Genomic DNA, 18,146 nt, shown 5'->3' on the forward strand with positions numbered 1-18,146 from the left:
GCTGCTCTCTCCAACATCACCAATCACGGCAAATACAACAGTTCCCTGAACAGAAGGTGTGCTGTTTGTTGTTTTGGTGCCAGGACTCCTTATTGACGTGTGGTGCATACCCCTTGTGAAAGGAGACTCAGACGTAATGAGACAAACCTCCTTAACTCATGATCGAAGACACGACACCACAGAAAAAAATGACTGTCCCGCTGGCTGTCCCAAAATGTGAATCACACTTTCAATAAAGCAGTGGTTTAAAGGGGGCCAACCGAAGTTCCCTAACCATTGATTGTTTTGGTAGATTTTTTTTTTTTTACCTGGGATCTGGCATTCAACTGAAACAGTCTTTACGAGATATAAAACACACATGTATTCTTAGGAATAAAGACATTCACCATCACATTTCAGATGCGTTGTTTTCATTACATATGGTTTACAAATTGCTACGTTTCAAATAAGTCGTTTACAAAAAATTATGAAGACCATATTCTATTCCGAGGTTAAAGTATTGCATAATTTACGAAAAAATAAATAACTGCATTCCAAGTAAAGAATTTATCAGATTATAAAAAAGAGCACATTTCAAACGAATTAAAGAATGCTGTATAAATCTTCATCTAGACCCACTGAAACCCCATTGCAGGCAATATTTTTTCACCAAACACAAATATTAAACCTTTCCAACTATGTCTTCCTGAGTGAAAGTAAAACTCAATGTTGCATTTATCTGCAATTTAAAAGACGGTAACTAGGAACACCCTTTCTGTAACATTTTACCAATAACTCAATTTCCTTCGAATGCCTGTGTTTTTATATTTTTGTGCATACACACATTAACGCAGTAGTACATTCTATGAAAGTATTTGGGTATGCATACACATTATATCTACACAGTATAAAACAGCGGCTTGTCTAATTTAACTTCGCACATTATTGATCTGGATAATGAGGTCACTGGTGAGCATTTTACATATTATACAGTATATATAATCACACCGCAACACTGACCATGTAGAAAGGAAAAGGAATACACTCTTATGTTTGCTTATTTCGGTACACAAAACACTAGATCTGAAACCTATTGCATCTCTTGGCATAACAATGGTTGTAAAAATAAATAAACTTTTTTTTCTCAAAGAAACTGTCCTCTAAAATGTACCACATATGAGGCAGCATTGTGTAACGAGGAAACCTGAAACCGTAAATGTCATTACAATGAACGGATTGTACAAGTCAATGACATTAAAAGCGTAGCATCAACATTCAGCTGTGTCAAGAAAAAGTAGCTTATGTTTATGTGTACTTTTCCTTAAAAATAATTCTTCCAATGCACTGACTAGAGGGTAACCTAACCCATAAACAAAACGCGTTACTCTAGATGTTTTTCAGGTTCCTAAAATGCGTCTACAGTTTTCAAAACACTACAAAATGTGTTTACTCAAGGTACGTGAAATCAAAAACTTTCAATATTCTTTTGAGGAATATAAGTGCATTAATGCCCTAATTTCCTCCAAATTCTTTAGGAAGGAATATGTAACAGAAGCACCAGAACGAGGCAGTGTGTTTATCAGCAATGCTGTGGATTCTATTTGAACGTCCCTGTGCGCACGCAGCACCTTGTGAGGGGAACAACTGGAGAAATAGGTTGTCCCAAACGAGGCGGCACACTTCTACAAGATCATGATGAGAATTTTAAAAAACACAGGTGCAGCTCAGGCGTCGTTCAAGAGAAAAATAAGTGTTCTGTCTGAGCGAACAATATAGAAAAATCGGCACTTGTAATAAAACGTACACATTAATAAATAAGCCTCGAATAAACAAAGACATACATGTTACACTACAGAAATGGCAAATAACATCTGTTCTTCTCTTCGCACGGCATTGTTGGCTGCGGTAAAGCAGATTTCACTGAAGATCACACAGTGAGCGCACCAACTGTATGCACGGTGTAGCTATTATACATGGATATATAAATAAAGCAGCCTTGAGAAAACGCAACATTGCACTGGGGTGATCCGTTCCGCCTCGATTTCTTAAGTGCCTTCTTTTGGTTTGAAAAACAGAAATACACAAATTACTGTTCACGACATCTTCAAAGACTGCCATGGCTTTCTTCTCCTTCAGAAAAAACTAAATGTGCATGTCAACTGTCAATGAGTCAAACTAAGCCAGAATCTTTGGCCATACTGTAGAAAATTCCCTTAGACTGTATTAGGTTGGCTGGAGAATCGAACTCCACAATTTGACCTTTGTCCAGGACGATAACCCTAGGAAGAAAAGAAAATGACAGCATTAACATAATTTTACTTTCACACAACTTGATGAATGACGACTCTAAATGTTTGAGATGTGTGCCACATCAAGTTTCCACATTTATAATACCTGCAGCATCAAGGGCGAGGGACTACAAAGGCTTGCTTCCTCGTAAACTCAGTTTAACCGGGTAAGTGAACGCTGCAAAAACTACTTTGGTACTCAAGGCGAGGAGAGTTTAGGCACATTTGTCAAACAATATAGCACAAGAAGTTGTATGTAAAAAAAGGTCTTGAAGCCTATTCTTCCTGTGACAGGTATTTGGGGTGTTTTCGGCAAAAATGACAAGTCGGAGAGAAAAATATTAAGAAATGCATATGAATTTTCAGTATAAACAATGTGTCATGAAATGCAATAATGGCGGTAGGCCCTCATTTTATTTTATAATCGCATAAAACAGACTACTGAGGTTTCAGCTTTGTTGGACCCGGCCCTTTTGGCAGGTTCACCCCGAAACTTTTTGCTTTTGCCTAGCCTGTTTCTGTAACCTGGTGTTGGTGATTTTAGGCCTCTGCGCACTTTTTCACTGTGGTCCAGTGTAAAGTGCGTGCGCTCTCTGTGTGTGTGGTGAGTGACCTGCCCTCCCATAGGAATGCATGGGGAATATGTGTAACCATGGTAGTTCCTGATGTGTGGGGAGGGCAGGGTCGAGTTTGGTATGTGAGATTGAATGCTGCACAATGATGTATGCGGCATGATTGTGTCTAGTGTGGAAGTGCCACTTCTAGAAGTTGGCATGTTAGTGTAATTTGTGTCTGGCGTGTGATTGGCTGGAGCTGGCTGGTGAGGCTGGCTCCAGGAGTCAGGATGGGTCTGCCCCGGTGGTGAGTGGAGAGATTACCATGCTGATGTGAGGGAGGGGTACACCTGGGACCTAAATAGGGCTGGGCAATCCGTACATAATTCTGTCTCCACCCCCTGTGGTGCGTCTGATGTCCCTAGCCTGGCTAGTGAAAGGGAGAGAGGGGCAGAGCAAAAACAAAGTGCTCAGGAGTTCCCCTGAACCGGCTGTAGCTGGTTCTCACATTGCCTGCACCTTGTAGACAAAGGACTTTTCTGTATAAAAAAGGTGCTGTGACACCCTGAAGATGATCTTGTTTCTGACTGGAATCAATCAGGGGCGTGCTGCTGCTGGGGCCCAGGGGAAGGCTTGCCTCCCTGGGCCCTGCCCAGCTCCTGGACACCTGATGGACTTTCCTTTGTTTGGAGCTGCTTGCTCCATCTTTTTGAGATCTGGGACTTTGTGGGGCCCTCCTGCCTCCTTCACTAATGGGGGCTGTGTTTCTGGGACCCCTTCTGGTTGTAGGGGTCATTCCTGTGGGCTTGTCTGTGCCCCAGCGCCTTGAGAGCACTTTATTTTTCATTTCTGGGCAGAGTGCTGTCGTTTTTCCTCGGAGGGAAGCGCTCCTGCCCTTTTATGCCCCCGAGTGCGCAGGTGCCCACCTTGCGTCTTCGTTTATAATTTATAGTCCCTTAATCGCCATTTATTTATTTTAAGGGTGTCACCCTACTTCTATGTTTTATTTGCCCGTCGAGGGTGCCCACCCCTCGTTTTCAGCTTGTTAAATCACCGCCGCAACCCCGGGATTGGGGATGCCGCGACCAGGAAGTCAGGCACAGTGAGAGGGACGTGGGCGGGGCCTGTAGTGCCCGGCAGGAGAAGAGGCTTGTGAGGGAGGAGGTTGGGAGCCCACCCCGCCTCCTCGAATGCGGGTGAGGAGCCCTGGTCCCGAGATGGAGGACTGGGTGAAGAGGCCGGCATAAGCAGTGCAGCTGAGCTCCCAGACAGAGGGGAGAGCCCCGCGATGGTGCGCCTGCAGAGAGAGCCCGGCTGTGAGGACAGATGAAAAGGCCGCCGCCCGAGTCCCGCCTCAGAGAACAGCCCGGTGAGTAGGGCTGAGAAGGGGGGAGAAGGTGGCGCTTCCGCTCCCCCACGGGAGCAAATGGCGTTGGTGGTGCCAGTGCAGGCACGGAGTCCAAGCGGCCCCATGTGCCCAGTGGGCCGTTACAACAATGGGATTGTTTAGCCTAGAGCCACAAAGGGTCCAACGACGGGCCGTATTGGTTTTAAAAGTCCCAGTACGGGGGCTTAGGGGCCTTCCTCTGCACTCTCCGATGCATTGGGCAGTCCAAGCGGCCCCACATGACATAGGGACGCTCCTACGACCTGGGCCTAAGTATTCTCAGAGCCTACGCCGCCTCCCCGAGTTCAGGCGCATATTTCCTTAATGGGGGTCTGATTTGTTCACAGCTCCCCGTGAGCTGCACCGTGGCCATAATTGTTCACCCAGGCCCAGAGAGGCCCATGCCTGGTTGATTAGGGGCATATTTCATTGTGATGCATTTAGGGTGGCCCCGGATGGCAGTGGGCCGCCCCAGCATTTTATAGATCCTGTTGAGGCTCCCACGACCACTGGGGCATTGTTGTTTAGAGAGCCTGTGTGGCTATCCCTTGGTCTTATTGTAGGCGCTAGTGGTTGGGGACATATTTACTTAATGGACCCAGAGGGGTCCTCAGGGGGCAGTGATACCCCCGGTTGGGCCTATTTGACCTTCCAGAGCTAGAGGGCTCCCAAGGATGGGCATGTTTATTTACAGAGCCTAGGTGGCTCCAACGTGTTGCCTGGTGAGATGTCCCTAGAGCCCAGGGCTCCCCATGTTTTGCGCAGGTTTGTCCAGAGGGGCTAGTTCGAGCCCCAGTCGCTGTTTTGAGTTTCCAGCTGCCCAGCAAGTAGTGGGCAGCTGCACCGTTTAGGCTTTTTGTTTCTTTTAGGGGGACCTGTTCTTTGTGATTCCCGGAGTGAGTCGCACTCCCTTCACCCCTAACTTGGCCTGTCACAGCTGCGCAGCACTTAGTGCCAGCAGCAGCGTTTAGGCCCTTGTGATTGTCATCAGCTGCCCAGCAAGTAGTGGGCAGCTGCAACATTTAGGTTTGCGCCGGTGGCGCACCCCTGACTGGCGCTGCCTTGGCAGTGCGCCCTGACATTCTGGACACAGGGCATTTGAGCCCCTTCTTGAGATGGCCAGTTGGCCAGGGGGCTGGTATGTGGGTAGGGCGCAAGGCCCTAAGGTGATTGTTGCGCAATGTGACTACCTGTTAGGTTTGTGATGATAATTGCCTGATATGATTTATGTGCTAGAGTGATGTGGTGCTAGGAAATTTAATGCATTTAGTATGTTTTACGCACCCTGTGTTTGATACCTCTAAACTTGGGTTTATGATTATGAGGTTATTTTACCTATCTAGGTTTATGTTGGTGAGAGTTTACTTCACTGAGTTACGCCCCTAAATGTGAGTTATTCTTAGGGGGTAGGGTCTAATGTGTTTAGACTAGTGAGGAGATTGCCTACTGTATTTTTACTGCATAGGCCTAAATGTGATTTATGGGTAATGTGCAATGCCATTATGCCTGTGATACCTCTAACTGTGTTTTCATGTTTAGGAGGTTGTTTTGCCTAGTATAGTTTATACTAGAGAGGTTATGTGTCCATGCGTGATCTATGCCTATGGTTATTAGTATTGCGTAGTGTGTACCTACCTGCTACCAGTGGTTACTGGTTGTGATCTAGAAATGTTATTTGTTTTGACAGTTATTCTAAGTGCTAGTTCTACTAAGTGTTGATTCTGACAGTGGCCCACATGGCCCTGTCCTGGTGTAAATAATCCCTTGTGAAAATTGCCCGTGCCAGTTGGCACAATGTACATTATGCAATTACTATCTGATGTGTTTTGACAATACAAAAGTTATTTTTATATAACCTTGTGTGGAATTCCTTTTGTGGTGTGCCTAGGATGTTGTTGCTGTGTTGTGTGTGCGCAAATACTTTACACATTGCCTCCGGGATAAGCCCGTCTGCTCGTGCCAAGCTACCAAGGGGGTGAGCAGGGGTTATCTTGGTGTGTGACTCCCTTACCCTGACTAGAATGGTGGTTTCTGCCTGGCTTTGGCGTAAGCCTTAGCCAACCAGAAATCCCAGTTCTAACAAGCTTCTATATTGCCTCAGTGTTGTTCAGGACTACATTTAAATATTAACCTTACTGAGAACGGTCAATAGAGTTCAGTGGGAGGCAAACACAAAAAGCAACATTAAAAAATTCAAGATCAAGTTACTTTCCTTGTGGATACTCACTATAACCGCGGGTTACTCTCCTTTAGAATATCCCCTGGTGCCAAACTGAACCCAGAAGACAAACAACATTGCTTCCATGCAACCAGCAGGTGACAGCATGCGGCTCCACGCTGACTTCATAACGCCTCAGAAGTGACAATGGAGCCATATATAAGGACCACGCATGCTCACAGACATTAGTTTCTTTCTTGACACTGGTTCGCACCCTCGGAACCCAAAAACCTATTACCTGTATCAGTGTGCAGTTCCCTAATTTTTGACATTTTTTGGAAGAGGGATAGTGGTGAGTTTGTGGTAAGATAGAGTATCCACCATAAGAATTATGTTAGTTACCCCGTAAGCATCTGTTCTTGGCATGTAGTGCTGTAGATTCACATGCTGTGTGTAGAAAGCGGACTCTGTATATACTATACCAAAGCAAGGTATCCCTATTGGATCCCCAGAAGTATAGCAGAGGCTAAATTAGATAATCAACAACAGCTCTATTTGTGGTAGTGTGGTCGAGCAGTTAGGCTTATCAGAGGGTGTGTTAAGCATGTATTGTACTGTATTTATTTAGGCAAGAATTGATGGCACACACTTAGACTGAATCCAGACCAATTAGGTAAGTATAAAAATGGTATACTTATGTTTGATTTCTAAAAAAAAGCTGAATTTGGCACAGATAGGTAAACTATACTTTCAAATGCAAGGCTGTACACAGAAATGCAATTGTAGATGTAAATTGAATCCTTACAGGTTTGTATTTGTTTCTAAACAGTTCAGATTACATTGAAATTACGTTGGATTAATTTTAGCTTTACTATTCGGGGTGATATACCTAGATATTACACCGTGTGTACTACAATTCAAAGGTAAGTAAGCAATTTTTAAAGCACAGTTACTTTTGTTCCATACAAAAAGCAGGTCATGTCAGAAAAACCACAACATGGGCTCCAATGGAGAAAAATAATGTTATCGGTTTTCAGTTAAGTCAACAATTTACAATGCTGGGTGTCTTGGGTTAGAACCAAGGTTCCCCAAGGTTCAAGGAGGCACTCAAGTGGCACCACCAGCAGCACTCAGGTTGAGGCTGCTGGCGTCAGGTAGTGTCATATGGATACTTCGTTACATATATTGCGTTAAGTTAGCATGAGTGTATTACATGTTTAAACAGCCATTTTTCCTTCGGCTTCAGTTTTGCACACGACACCTACTTGTTGTTGTCGCTTTCACCCTAGAAGTGGTGAGGTGATTTATTTGAGAATAATATGTTATTACTATGCTATCAGCTTTGCCTGGTACACTAGGTACAAATGTCTGCACACTGAGAGCTGCACACTCTAAGAATAACCTAACACAAGGTTGCTGGGAGGCCTGATCCTCGCACCACATTAGACATAACACAAATAATGTTGATGCCAACATTTTGGGCTCTACGCGGGTTTAAGATAGAGTTACACGAAATGAACGTAGACACTTGGTGCTGCGCATGAAGAGAGCTGGTAGCTGTTGATGTGATCTACTCCTACTGACATTTAGAGGTATGGGTCCGCCCTGCTAAAGCCCGAATGAGACCTTCTTAGATATAAAATAATATGCTAAATAGGGTGCGCGAAATATAGGTGATATAGATATCTATAGATTTTGCATTGTAACATGCTATCACCATTTGCTTACTATGGATTAGTGACTATGCTGCTGACTCTGATTTTTATAATCTGCATTTTGGTATTATACAAGATACTGCGTTTGAGAACCTTGCATTGAATAATAAATATTTCAAACTTGCACGTGTGTTCTTTGACTCTCAGTTTTGGTTTGAAATGATTATATAACGAAAGAGTGTTCATGTGTTCCACGATTCCTGAGGTATTCTAAAGATCATGTTCTGGTTTGTCTAAGACATGGATCATTTCATAATGATCCATGAGACACTGTAGCTAGCTAGGTAAGGGGATTTCTGACACTGAGATGAGTTTTGGATCATCCTAACTCACTGAGGTTCTAGATCTCTATGCACAGTTCTGTGGGAGAACGGAAACCCTGCTACATGGCGCCCGTACGTTGTTGGCCTTATATCATGACACTCGAGTAGTATATCATTCAAACCTTGACACCTTCATTCCCGTTTCCGGTAAACGGTGGTGTCGGAAAACCTACCTATTTTTTAAATAGGTCTTTTCAAGCTTGAATTTTTCTAAAAACGGTTTCTTTGAATTACTACCCAGTTGTGCTACAAAGTGTTCTTTGTCTTTTTTCTCTTCCTGTGCTACCATGGCCGTGGACATACCGCAGCATAGCCGCATCGCGGTTCGCGACCACTTGCGGGCATATAATGTCCCTGTGGAAGGCTTGGCTGTGGTTCTAGTGGTGAGTGCGGAACATGCGTACCCGTACGAATTGTTTTATTCCTGGGTGATGTTTCCGGAAGTGGACGCTAATTCGGGTGTCTTCCATTCATACACTGCCTCGGCTGTACCGGCGGCTTATGCTCCGTACAGGGCACTGGAAGTACCTATCGATGCTTGGCAGCACGGAGTTTGGTGGCGCCCTACCCCATTCCATGGCGGCTCCGAGGTTAGGTCCTTTGTCCATTCCGGGCACAAATTGGCCCGCTTTGGGTGGATTTACTCCTCACCCTAATCGCGCTACTTGTAATGTGGATGACCTGCGGCGTCTTCATGAAGTCGCGGTTGGAGTGATTAGGGCGCTTGTTCATTACATTGGTCGTAATGTTCATGGCGCAGCACCCGCAGGTGCGCAGCTTCGAGCAGAACAGGCTGGTTTGAAAATCAGTCCTGTCTTGGTGAATTCCGTTATGGGCAAGAAGCCCCAGGATAAGGATGATTTTCCTTACTGGCTTGCCGAGAAATTCGACCAGCTGGAGGCTGTGTTTCCTAATACGACTCCGGGTGAGAAACACCGGATTCTTACGCTCAGTTTACCGAAAGATTTAGCCCCTGAACTTGCTGACTGTGAAACATGGGGTAAGACTTTTGCAGCGGTTTACTCGAGGTGCTATGGCACCCCGTCTGTGTCAAACCTTTCTGCGGTCCTTAAACGCGTTCAGGATGATCACGGACCAGAGTCGGCGGTTGAATTAGGTATGCGCCTGAGTGGCTCGTTTGAGACTGTTTGCGGTCTTATCCTTGCTAATGTCAAGGGGGATGCAGTGAACTTTCAGGTGGCCAATGCTCTGGCGTTAATTCCCGATGCCGATAAACCCCGTCAGTTAGCAAGGATTATTGTGGCGACTTATAAAATGGTTGGCCGCACTTCTAAGGGTGTAAAGGCTTTTTCTGAAAAGGAGAAGAAACAGCCCCAGGGACAGTCTTCGGAATCGGGCGGACAGCCCAAGTCCAAAAAACAAAATTGGCCAAAAAAGCAGAATCAGGGTAAGCAACAACAACAGCAGACACAGGTTTCTAGTCCGGCGCCTTCACAACCTGAGCAGTCAGATCGAGTTTATGATTTGCGCGATCGTGCGACGATTAAATCGCCTGAAAGATTTCAGGCTTCTGACCAACGCTCTCCTCGTTCCTTTCAGGACTCATCGGCTCCGTCAACCGGTGGTGGAGGGGGCGGCAGGGGCCGGGGTGGCCAGCAAGGACGTGGTCAGCCCCGCACGCGAAGTGAAGGGGATCAGCGGGACGACTCTACGCCCAAGAGACCGCAGTTTGCCAAGAAGAAGGTCGCAGCCTTAACGGCGCATCGATATGCCCCAGATAGTGAGAACGCGGCTTCGGAATCTGACGTGGGCTCTGACCTTGCTGGACAGCGCGGCGGAGATTACCATAGTGAGAGAGGCCCTCCGTCCACTGTTGAAGGTGACAGCGACTGACACTAATGTTGTGATTGAAACGGCTGATACACATGTTGCTCCCCTGAACGACTTTTTGAAATTGTCCTGTTAATTGAAGGTGACATGCAGCGAACTGTAAAAGGGGTATTTTGGGAAAATCTTTCGTCTACGTATGACATTTTGCTTTCGGAGGCTGACTGGCCCCCACCTTTTGTTCTCGCAGCTCCCCGAGGGGAGGAGGTGATCCTCCCCAGTTTCGCGCACACTGTATCGAGAGTGGAAGCGCTGCATTTTGCAGAAGAGTGGGCTCTAGCGCTTGCGCCGGCTGTGTACCGAAATCAGTGTGGCTGGGATAAATTGTCCCCTAGCCATGAGATTCCTTTACGGTCACAGCCACAGCCACAACCTCAGTATCCCATACGGCGTGAAGCTAAAGCTTCTGTCGCGTCTATCCTTGAACAATTGGAATATCAAGGTGTAATTGAAACGTGTGTGTCACCAATGAATAATCCCCTTTTTACTGTGAACAAGCCGGACGGCTCATATCGTCTGGTTTTGGATTACCGGCATTTGAACTCGCATTGCCGTAACTGTGCAGTACAGAATACTCACGGCTCTGCCCTAGTGAATAGTCTTGAGCGTAAACGGTTCAAAACAACGCTTGACATTTCCAATGGTTTTTATGCACACAGATTAGATGGTCTAAGTTCCCAATGGACCAGTTTTACGTGCGGCGGCGTACAAAAAATGTTTAAACGACTCCCAATGGGCTATAAGAATAGTCCTGGAGTGTTTTCCGCCCGCATAGTCTCTCTTTTGGAGAGCTTCGATCCAGTTGCTTGTTCTTATGTGGATGACATTTATCTCACAGACGACGAACTTTGGGAGCATCTGTGTCGAGTAAACAGCATAATTTGTAACTTTGCAGACATGGGTTACAAGTTTAACTTTGCAAAATCACACATTGCGGAGTACACAGTGTTGTTTCTGGGTTATGAACTTAACCACGAAGGAAAGGGGTTGGCTCCTCACTTCCTGGAGAAGTGCGCGCAGTTGCGCTCTCCGACAACGCTGAAAAAATTACAGTCTTTGCTGGGTTTTTTAAATTTCGGGAGGACTTACATTCCGGAATATGCCCAGCGTATCAAGCCTTTGTATGCCTTGATACAACCCTCTTTTTCCAAATCATGCTGGCTGCCTGAGCATTCAGCCATTCTGCAGTCTTTGCAGGCTGATTTGCTCGCTTCTGACTACTTACAGACTCGTGATAACCAAACCAACCTGGTGATAAGAATTATCCCTGGGGCGGTGGGTTTCACGTACCTGACTTTTAATGAAGGAGATACTGTACCTATTGCTTACAAGTCACACTTGTACACTTCGGCTGAACTGCGTTTTTCCACTGTGGAGAAAGTTTTAACGGCTGTGCAGATGGCAATTCTTAAGGAACGTGCCCTGTCGCAGGGAAAGCGCATGTTGGTTGTTACCCCGTGCCCTGCCTTGGAGGCAGTCACGAAAGCCAGTGTACCAAATTCTAAAGCTTTGCACCCTCGTTGGATTCAGTGGGCTACATCCTTGACATCCCAGGATGTCACGTTTATTTTTGACGCCGCTTTACGGTCGCAGGAGTATTTACAGTATGAATTTGTTCATCCGGCTCCTTTAGCGATGCGGCCGTTGGAGGATTTCCATTGTATCATTTACACTGATGGTTCGGCGCAGGTTGCGCATGGCTCTAAACATGCCTACGTTTCCGCTTGCGCCATTGTGGTCGGTGCCATGGTGAACGATGAGTTCAAGTCCAGTGTCGTGCACACGCAAACGCTAGGGGACTGCACCGCACAATTAGCAGAGCTTCGTGCTCTAATGCTCGCATTGGAGTACGCTGATCCAAGTGTGACGACTTTAATCGTAAGTGACTCTTACTACTGTGTCCAGTCTTACAATGAGAACTTGTTCTTTTGGATTCAGAATGATTTTCGTGATTCCAAAGGTAGCACAATAAAACAAAATGATCTGGGTCAGAGTGGCGGAACTTAATGAGAAGCTGCCGCTCGTGTTTGTGATTCATACTCTCGGCCATCAGTGCGTGGGGGTCCACGCTGTTGGAAATTCGCTTGCTGATGAAGCAGCGAAGTCTGCGGTATCAAAATACTTGGTTGCAGCAGTCACAAGGTCCAAAAGCAAAATAGATGATGACATCTTGGCGGCTGTTGCTGCCACGGAGAAGGGAGGTACATATCCTGCGGGGTTCCCTTCGAAGTACACATACCACTTAAGTCCTGATAAGGTTCCTTATGTGAAAATTCCTGAAGTTGGCGAACGTCTAGTTCCCAACTCGGATCGCAGGGCTTCTCTGATTACAGCGGCTCATGAAGGTGTGGCGTCTGCGCATGCGGGCGTCTCAGCCACTGTAACTCAGCTACAACAAAGGTTCTGGTGGCGGGGACTGTACAAACAGACGCGCGATTATGTCCTTATGTGTGACATTTGCCAGCAGATTAAGCCTTCTACTGCTGCGCGTCCGCCTCAGACACAGTTGTACATCTCTAATAAACCGCTTGGTTGCGTTTATTTGGATCACTGCGGTCCTTTTTCTTCTGATACTGCGTATAAATACATCTTAGTAGCAGTTGACTCATGCACACGCTTTGTGTGGGTATGGCCGCATCGAAGCGCTGATTCGCGGACTGTCATTAAGGATTTGCGTGTCTTTGTGGGAATCTTTGCCTGTGGTACTTTCCATTTGGACCAGGGTCCGGCTTTCGCCTCTAAGGCGTATAAGGATGCTATGGTTTCGTTGGGAGTCCAAGTCAAGTTTTCAAGTCCCTACAGGCCTGAGGGCAATAGTGTAGTAGAACGAATGAACCGCGACTTAAAGCAATCTTTGACAGCCCGAGTTATAGGCACTGGTAGAAACTGGCTGACCCACCTCTATGGCGTGCAGCGTGCGCTTAATAATCTCCCTAGAAGGTCTCTGGGTGGGCGGACCCCATACGAAATGCTCTTTGGTATCAAGATGTACGTCCCTGACCTCGATGGTGCAGACTGCCAGGCCCAGGCCGCGGCCTTTGCGTAGATGAACATTGCAATGTTTTACAGGATCTACAAAAGACCAGAGACAGTCTTGCTAAGGAACACTTGCCCTCCACGTCGGATGATGCGTTGCAGATCCCGGTAGTTGGCTGGCTACCCCAAGTTGGAGAACTGGTTCGAGAGAAGATCGATAACAAGAAAGAGTTTGGTCCCTCATATCGAGCACCGGTTCGAGTTCTTGGAGTGAAGGGCACAAGAACAGTCATTTTACCACCACTTCCAGGTCGTAAAGAAAACAGATTTATTTCTATTGACAATGTCAAGACACACAGGGTGGCCGATTCTTCATAGCATGACACCGGCTGTATCCTGTCCTTCCATGGTGAGGCACTCTGTGCTGGCTATTACATCTGGTGCAGAACAGGAGGTGTCCCTCGAGATGCCTGCCATATCCAGTCCTTTATTAAATACTATTCCTGTTACTAACATTGATGAATTGACCTATGCAGATCCTGCTGATTTATCTATGTCCGATTCACAAGCTCGTTTGGCTAACCAGTCAAGATTCTCTTTTGACTCTGATTCGGAACTTTCAAAGAAACCATCGACTATTGCAAAATATGCCACGTTGTTTAAAAAACATTTTCTAATTCCACCTTGGACATACGTTTGGCTGATACTATTTTCATTTTATCTTTTTATGTCAATTGGTTTTGTGTTTTATTTTTTCCGCTTGATCGATGGCCATTATGTGAAAGAAAGAACAGGAATTCGGTACCTTAATGGAACATTGGCCCCTCTTTCCTCCTCACATTCAGCACACAGACTAAAAAGAGACTTAAATACAGTAGAGATTACTGCTTGGCCTGTCCTTGATGGGATTGTGTGGGATGCGGTTAGGTTTCAGATACATGGCCCCACAGAAGTTATTAATGTTCCTAATGTGCTTAGAGTAAACATGGGAGATGTGATTAAGCAAGATATTCGTTCTGATGATTGGGATCTTCAGGCCGTAGAAGCATTGTTCTCTGATTTGAAATATTATGCGGCCTTTGATGCTGAGGATTTGTACTTAGATTCTGTCAATTATGGTGATTTGTTTTGTTATCAACATTATGGAAATCATTTCTTACACAAAACAAATTCCAGGAGGGTTCCTGTGAACTACACACAGTGGGAACATTGTCCTGCTCCTTTACAGGGGAGCTCAAGTACATTTCTGGGAAAATTCTCTTATTTTACAGATTTTAATCAATCAAATCCTGAGTCGTTTTATTTTAAAGTGAAACAGAAATTCATGTCCAAAGTTAGACTTACCGATACAAAATTGCTGTATTCGAAGTCCTTTCTAGACAGGTTAGCTATAGATGGCTATGAGTTATGGAGGGAGGCTATTGACCTTAAAATCGGTTTGGGGTACCAAAGATTGGCAGGTACAAGGCACTGAGGCTTTGCATCGTGCATGTCTCATCCCGAATCACATGTTGTTTTTAAATTCTACTATTTCCCAAACAACATGCTTTGGATTGGCTACATCTAAAAAATTAAATACACCTACTATCCCTGATTTGGAAGAATATTCAGGTTGGAGTAATTTCACAACATTGTCCATCAGTGGGATACAAGCACTTTTGCACAATTCCTCCTTTAATATTTCCAGTTTTGATCCGGAGGGGTGGCTTTTGTGGCAAAGAAGCTCTGATTCTTGCCAACGTCGTTTTTTGGGTTTGTCTGAAGGTTTTACACACATCAGGCCAGATCCCCGTTTTGAAACAGATCACACTGTTACTACTTATTCAGTAGGCAAATTGTGTCAGAACTGGTTACAACATTCCACTTTGGCTGCAGTTAAACTGCATCTGTCCCAGTTGAATGAGAATATAGAGCTGAATGATTTTATAAAAGGCCCGGCTAGGGGTAGATCTAAACGCTGGCTTTATGCTGTGTACAATGAAATTTGGAAATTTTCACAGATTGAGGCAGCTAAACGCCTGAGAGCTATTGATCAAGCAAATTTGGAAAAAGTGCTTGCGGTGGTCGATAACAGTATTAACATGCTTTCTTACAGGATTTACACGTTGGATAATATTGTTTCTTCTGTTGTTGATATTGTACATGATGAAGTGTCCACGTTATACCATGGTCAAAATCAATTACGTTCTGTAATGCAGTTTGCATGGACCCTACAGACACTTAAGGCTGGTCGAGTTCCCTGGAACTCATTGAACGTTTCGTCCCTTTTCGCCCCTTTTAATCTGACTGAAAAGCAGCGCATGCTTTCAATGCGTGATGCTTCATTTTCTATGTTACATATTGAGAAGCTAGAATCCTTGCCATTTTCTGTTGCTGAAACCACTACTGCCACGTGGCTTATTCATGGATTAATTACATTACCATTTCCCTTATACAAATTTACTAATTGTATGCGATATATTGCTATAGGACGATATGAAACACTAGGCAATGCATTCCTCCATGAGGCATGGTCGTTACCATACACATACAGATGTCTGAAGGATGGAAAAGAAGTAAATCTTAATGGTGAGGAATGCACACAGTCACCTGACCATTCATTAATATGCAGACACATTCAGTTACACGGTTCTTGTAATCAGGACCGGCCAAATTTAGCATGTGTTTTAAAAGGCACGCCAGTTCCAGCTGTGGTTCCCACATTTACATTATTGACTAATGGTAGTTATTTGCTTTTAAACAACGAGGTATGTTGTGGGTTATTAATTGGTGTGGCTTATGTGGTAACTGTATCAGAGCGTGTGGTGTGTTGCAAAAATGTTCTATACCCACCCACGCATGGGTCTCCAGATGTCTCCATTTGGCCACGGATACCAACCTTGAAGGCGAAGTTCAATGGTTTAAGCAGAATAAGGGCCCTTTTGTCTCAAAAACAAGTGACCCTGAGTTCGGCCCGGGAAAATTATGTCCTTCACATAGCTAACACACGCACAGAGGTGCAGGCGCTTTTAAATACTGACTTGCCGTTTCATTTCTGTGAGCTGGTGCACCAGATCTTTAATGCATCTTCCACGACTGGGCTCGCACATTTTTTTAAATTGGTTAGCAGTGGCCTCGTGACTACATTTGAAAAAATCTTTGGTATCATTCCCACGTTTTTCCATTCTATTTTTTCAAGTTTGTTTGGTGGACTACCTGTTTTACTGGCTGTGGCTGCAGGCTTTTTGTTATTGTTTTTCTTTATAAAACATGGATGCCCATCCTGCGCAAGAAGCCGTTCAACGCCTCCTGACACTGTGCCGTAATCGGATGCTAAATTACTATGGAACATTGCCGCTTGCAGCATTAAGCACGGCTTATAGATTGTCATTCCGGTTCACTGACTTCACGTGTGTCCAACCTGTGTTTCACTGCCTGAGCTGCGAGTTCGATTGGGCCATTGATTTGTGCCTATGCTTGAGGACTGCTCCTGACGTCGATTTTGATCAGCTAATGCGTCCCGTAGTGGCTCACGAGCTGATTTGTTCTGGCGAAAGAGTTATGGCCTTGGCAGCGATCAATGGAGTACTGGGTCAATGGGAGATCTCTGCAGCGGCGCATGCCTTTCTGACACACAGCGTTCTGGTGAACCCACCGAGTTGTCCTCTGACGATACAGGAGGATCCGATGCTGGAGGAGCACGTATGTTCTTTCCCATTGCTGAATTGGATTGCTGAACTATTTTCGGATGATGGCAGTGATTTCATACTGGAGGCTGTTGCAACTTACTTTGCATATACTGTCCAATCGTGAGATGCCTGGGAGGATTGCTTTGTTATGGAATATGACTTTCCCCTTGCTGGATTGGAGGGATGAACTGTGCTGAAATGATGGAGAGTTCAATCATGTGATGTCGCTGAAAATAACGTCAATGTGGCACATGACTTTGGATATCGGATAAGTGCCTTGTTTTTTTCTCTTACAGACATTTGAATTAATGCGACCTGGTCCTACATTTTATATTTTTGAGACCTGGCGGATAACTTTTGGTTCGAAAGTTTTGTTTTTATTTTTAGATTTGAGGCCACTGTAGGCATTCATACATATTCATTCATACATATTTTTTTTGCTTATTTTAGCTCAAGATTATTGAACTTTGCTTTCAGTTTATGTATCTGATTTAGTATTGCCTTTTCCCTTATGTTTGACGGTGCTCGGATCAATGGGGGGGTGTCATATGGATACTTCGTTACATATATTGCGTTAAGTTAGCATGAGTGTATTACATGTGTAAACAGCCATTTTTCCTTCGGCTTCAGTTTTGCACACGACACCTACTTGTTGTTGTCGCTTTCACCCTAGAAGTGGTGAGGTGATTTATTTGAGAATAATATGTTATTACTATGCTATCAGCTTTGCCTGGTACACTTGGTACAACTGTCTGCACACTGAGAGCTGCACACTCTAAGAATAACCTAACACAAGGTTGCTGGGAGGCCTGATCCTCGCACCACATTAGACATAACACAAATAATGTTGATGCCAACATTTTGGGCTCTACGCGGGTTTAAGATAGAGTTACACGAAATGAACGTAGACACTTGGTGCTGCGCATGAAGAGAGCTGGTAGCTGTTGATGTGATCTACTCCTACTGACATTTAGAGGTATGGGTCCGCCCTGCTAAAGCCCGAATGAGACCTTCTTAGATATAAAATAATATGCTAAATAGGGTGCGCGAAATATAGGTGATATAGATATCTATAGATTTTGCATTGTAACATGCTATCACCATTTGCTTACTATGGATTAGTGACTATGCTGCTGACTCTGATTTTTATAATCTGCATTTTGGTATTATACAAGATACTGCGTTTGAGAACCTTGCATTGAATAATAAATATTTCAAACTTGCACGTGTGTTCTTTGACTCTCAGTTTT

The 18,146-nt window shown here is 44.9% G+C and overlaps 1 long non-coding RNA gene across 1 annotated transcript in view; it reads right to left on the reverse strand.

The window, feature by feature from the left end:
* Nucleotides 1-393: 393 nt before the first annotated feature.
* Nucleotides 394-18,146, reverse strand: part of LOC147688569 (uncharacterized) — a 79,302-nt gene continuing 61,549 nt past the window's right edge. The window contains exon 2 of the long non-coding RNA XR_015300703.1: nt 394-2,258. This is a non-coding gene — a long non-coding RNA (uncharacterized LOC147688569). The remainder of the gene's footprint in view (nt 2,259-18,146) is intronic.

This window comes from Lissotriton vulgaris, chromosome 10, assembly GCF_964263255.1.
Source record: "Lissotriton vulgaris chromosome 10, aLisVul1.2, whole genome shotgun sequence".
Classification (NCBI taxonomy): domain Eukaryota; kingdom Metazoa; phylum Chordata; class Amphibia; order Caudata; family Salamandridae; genus Lissotriton; species Lissotriton vulgaris.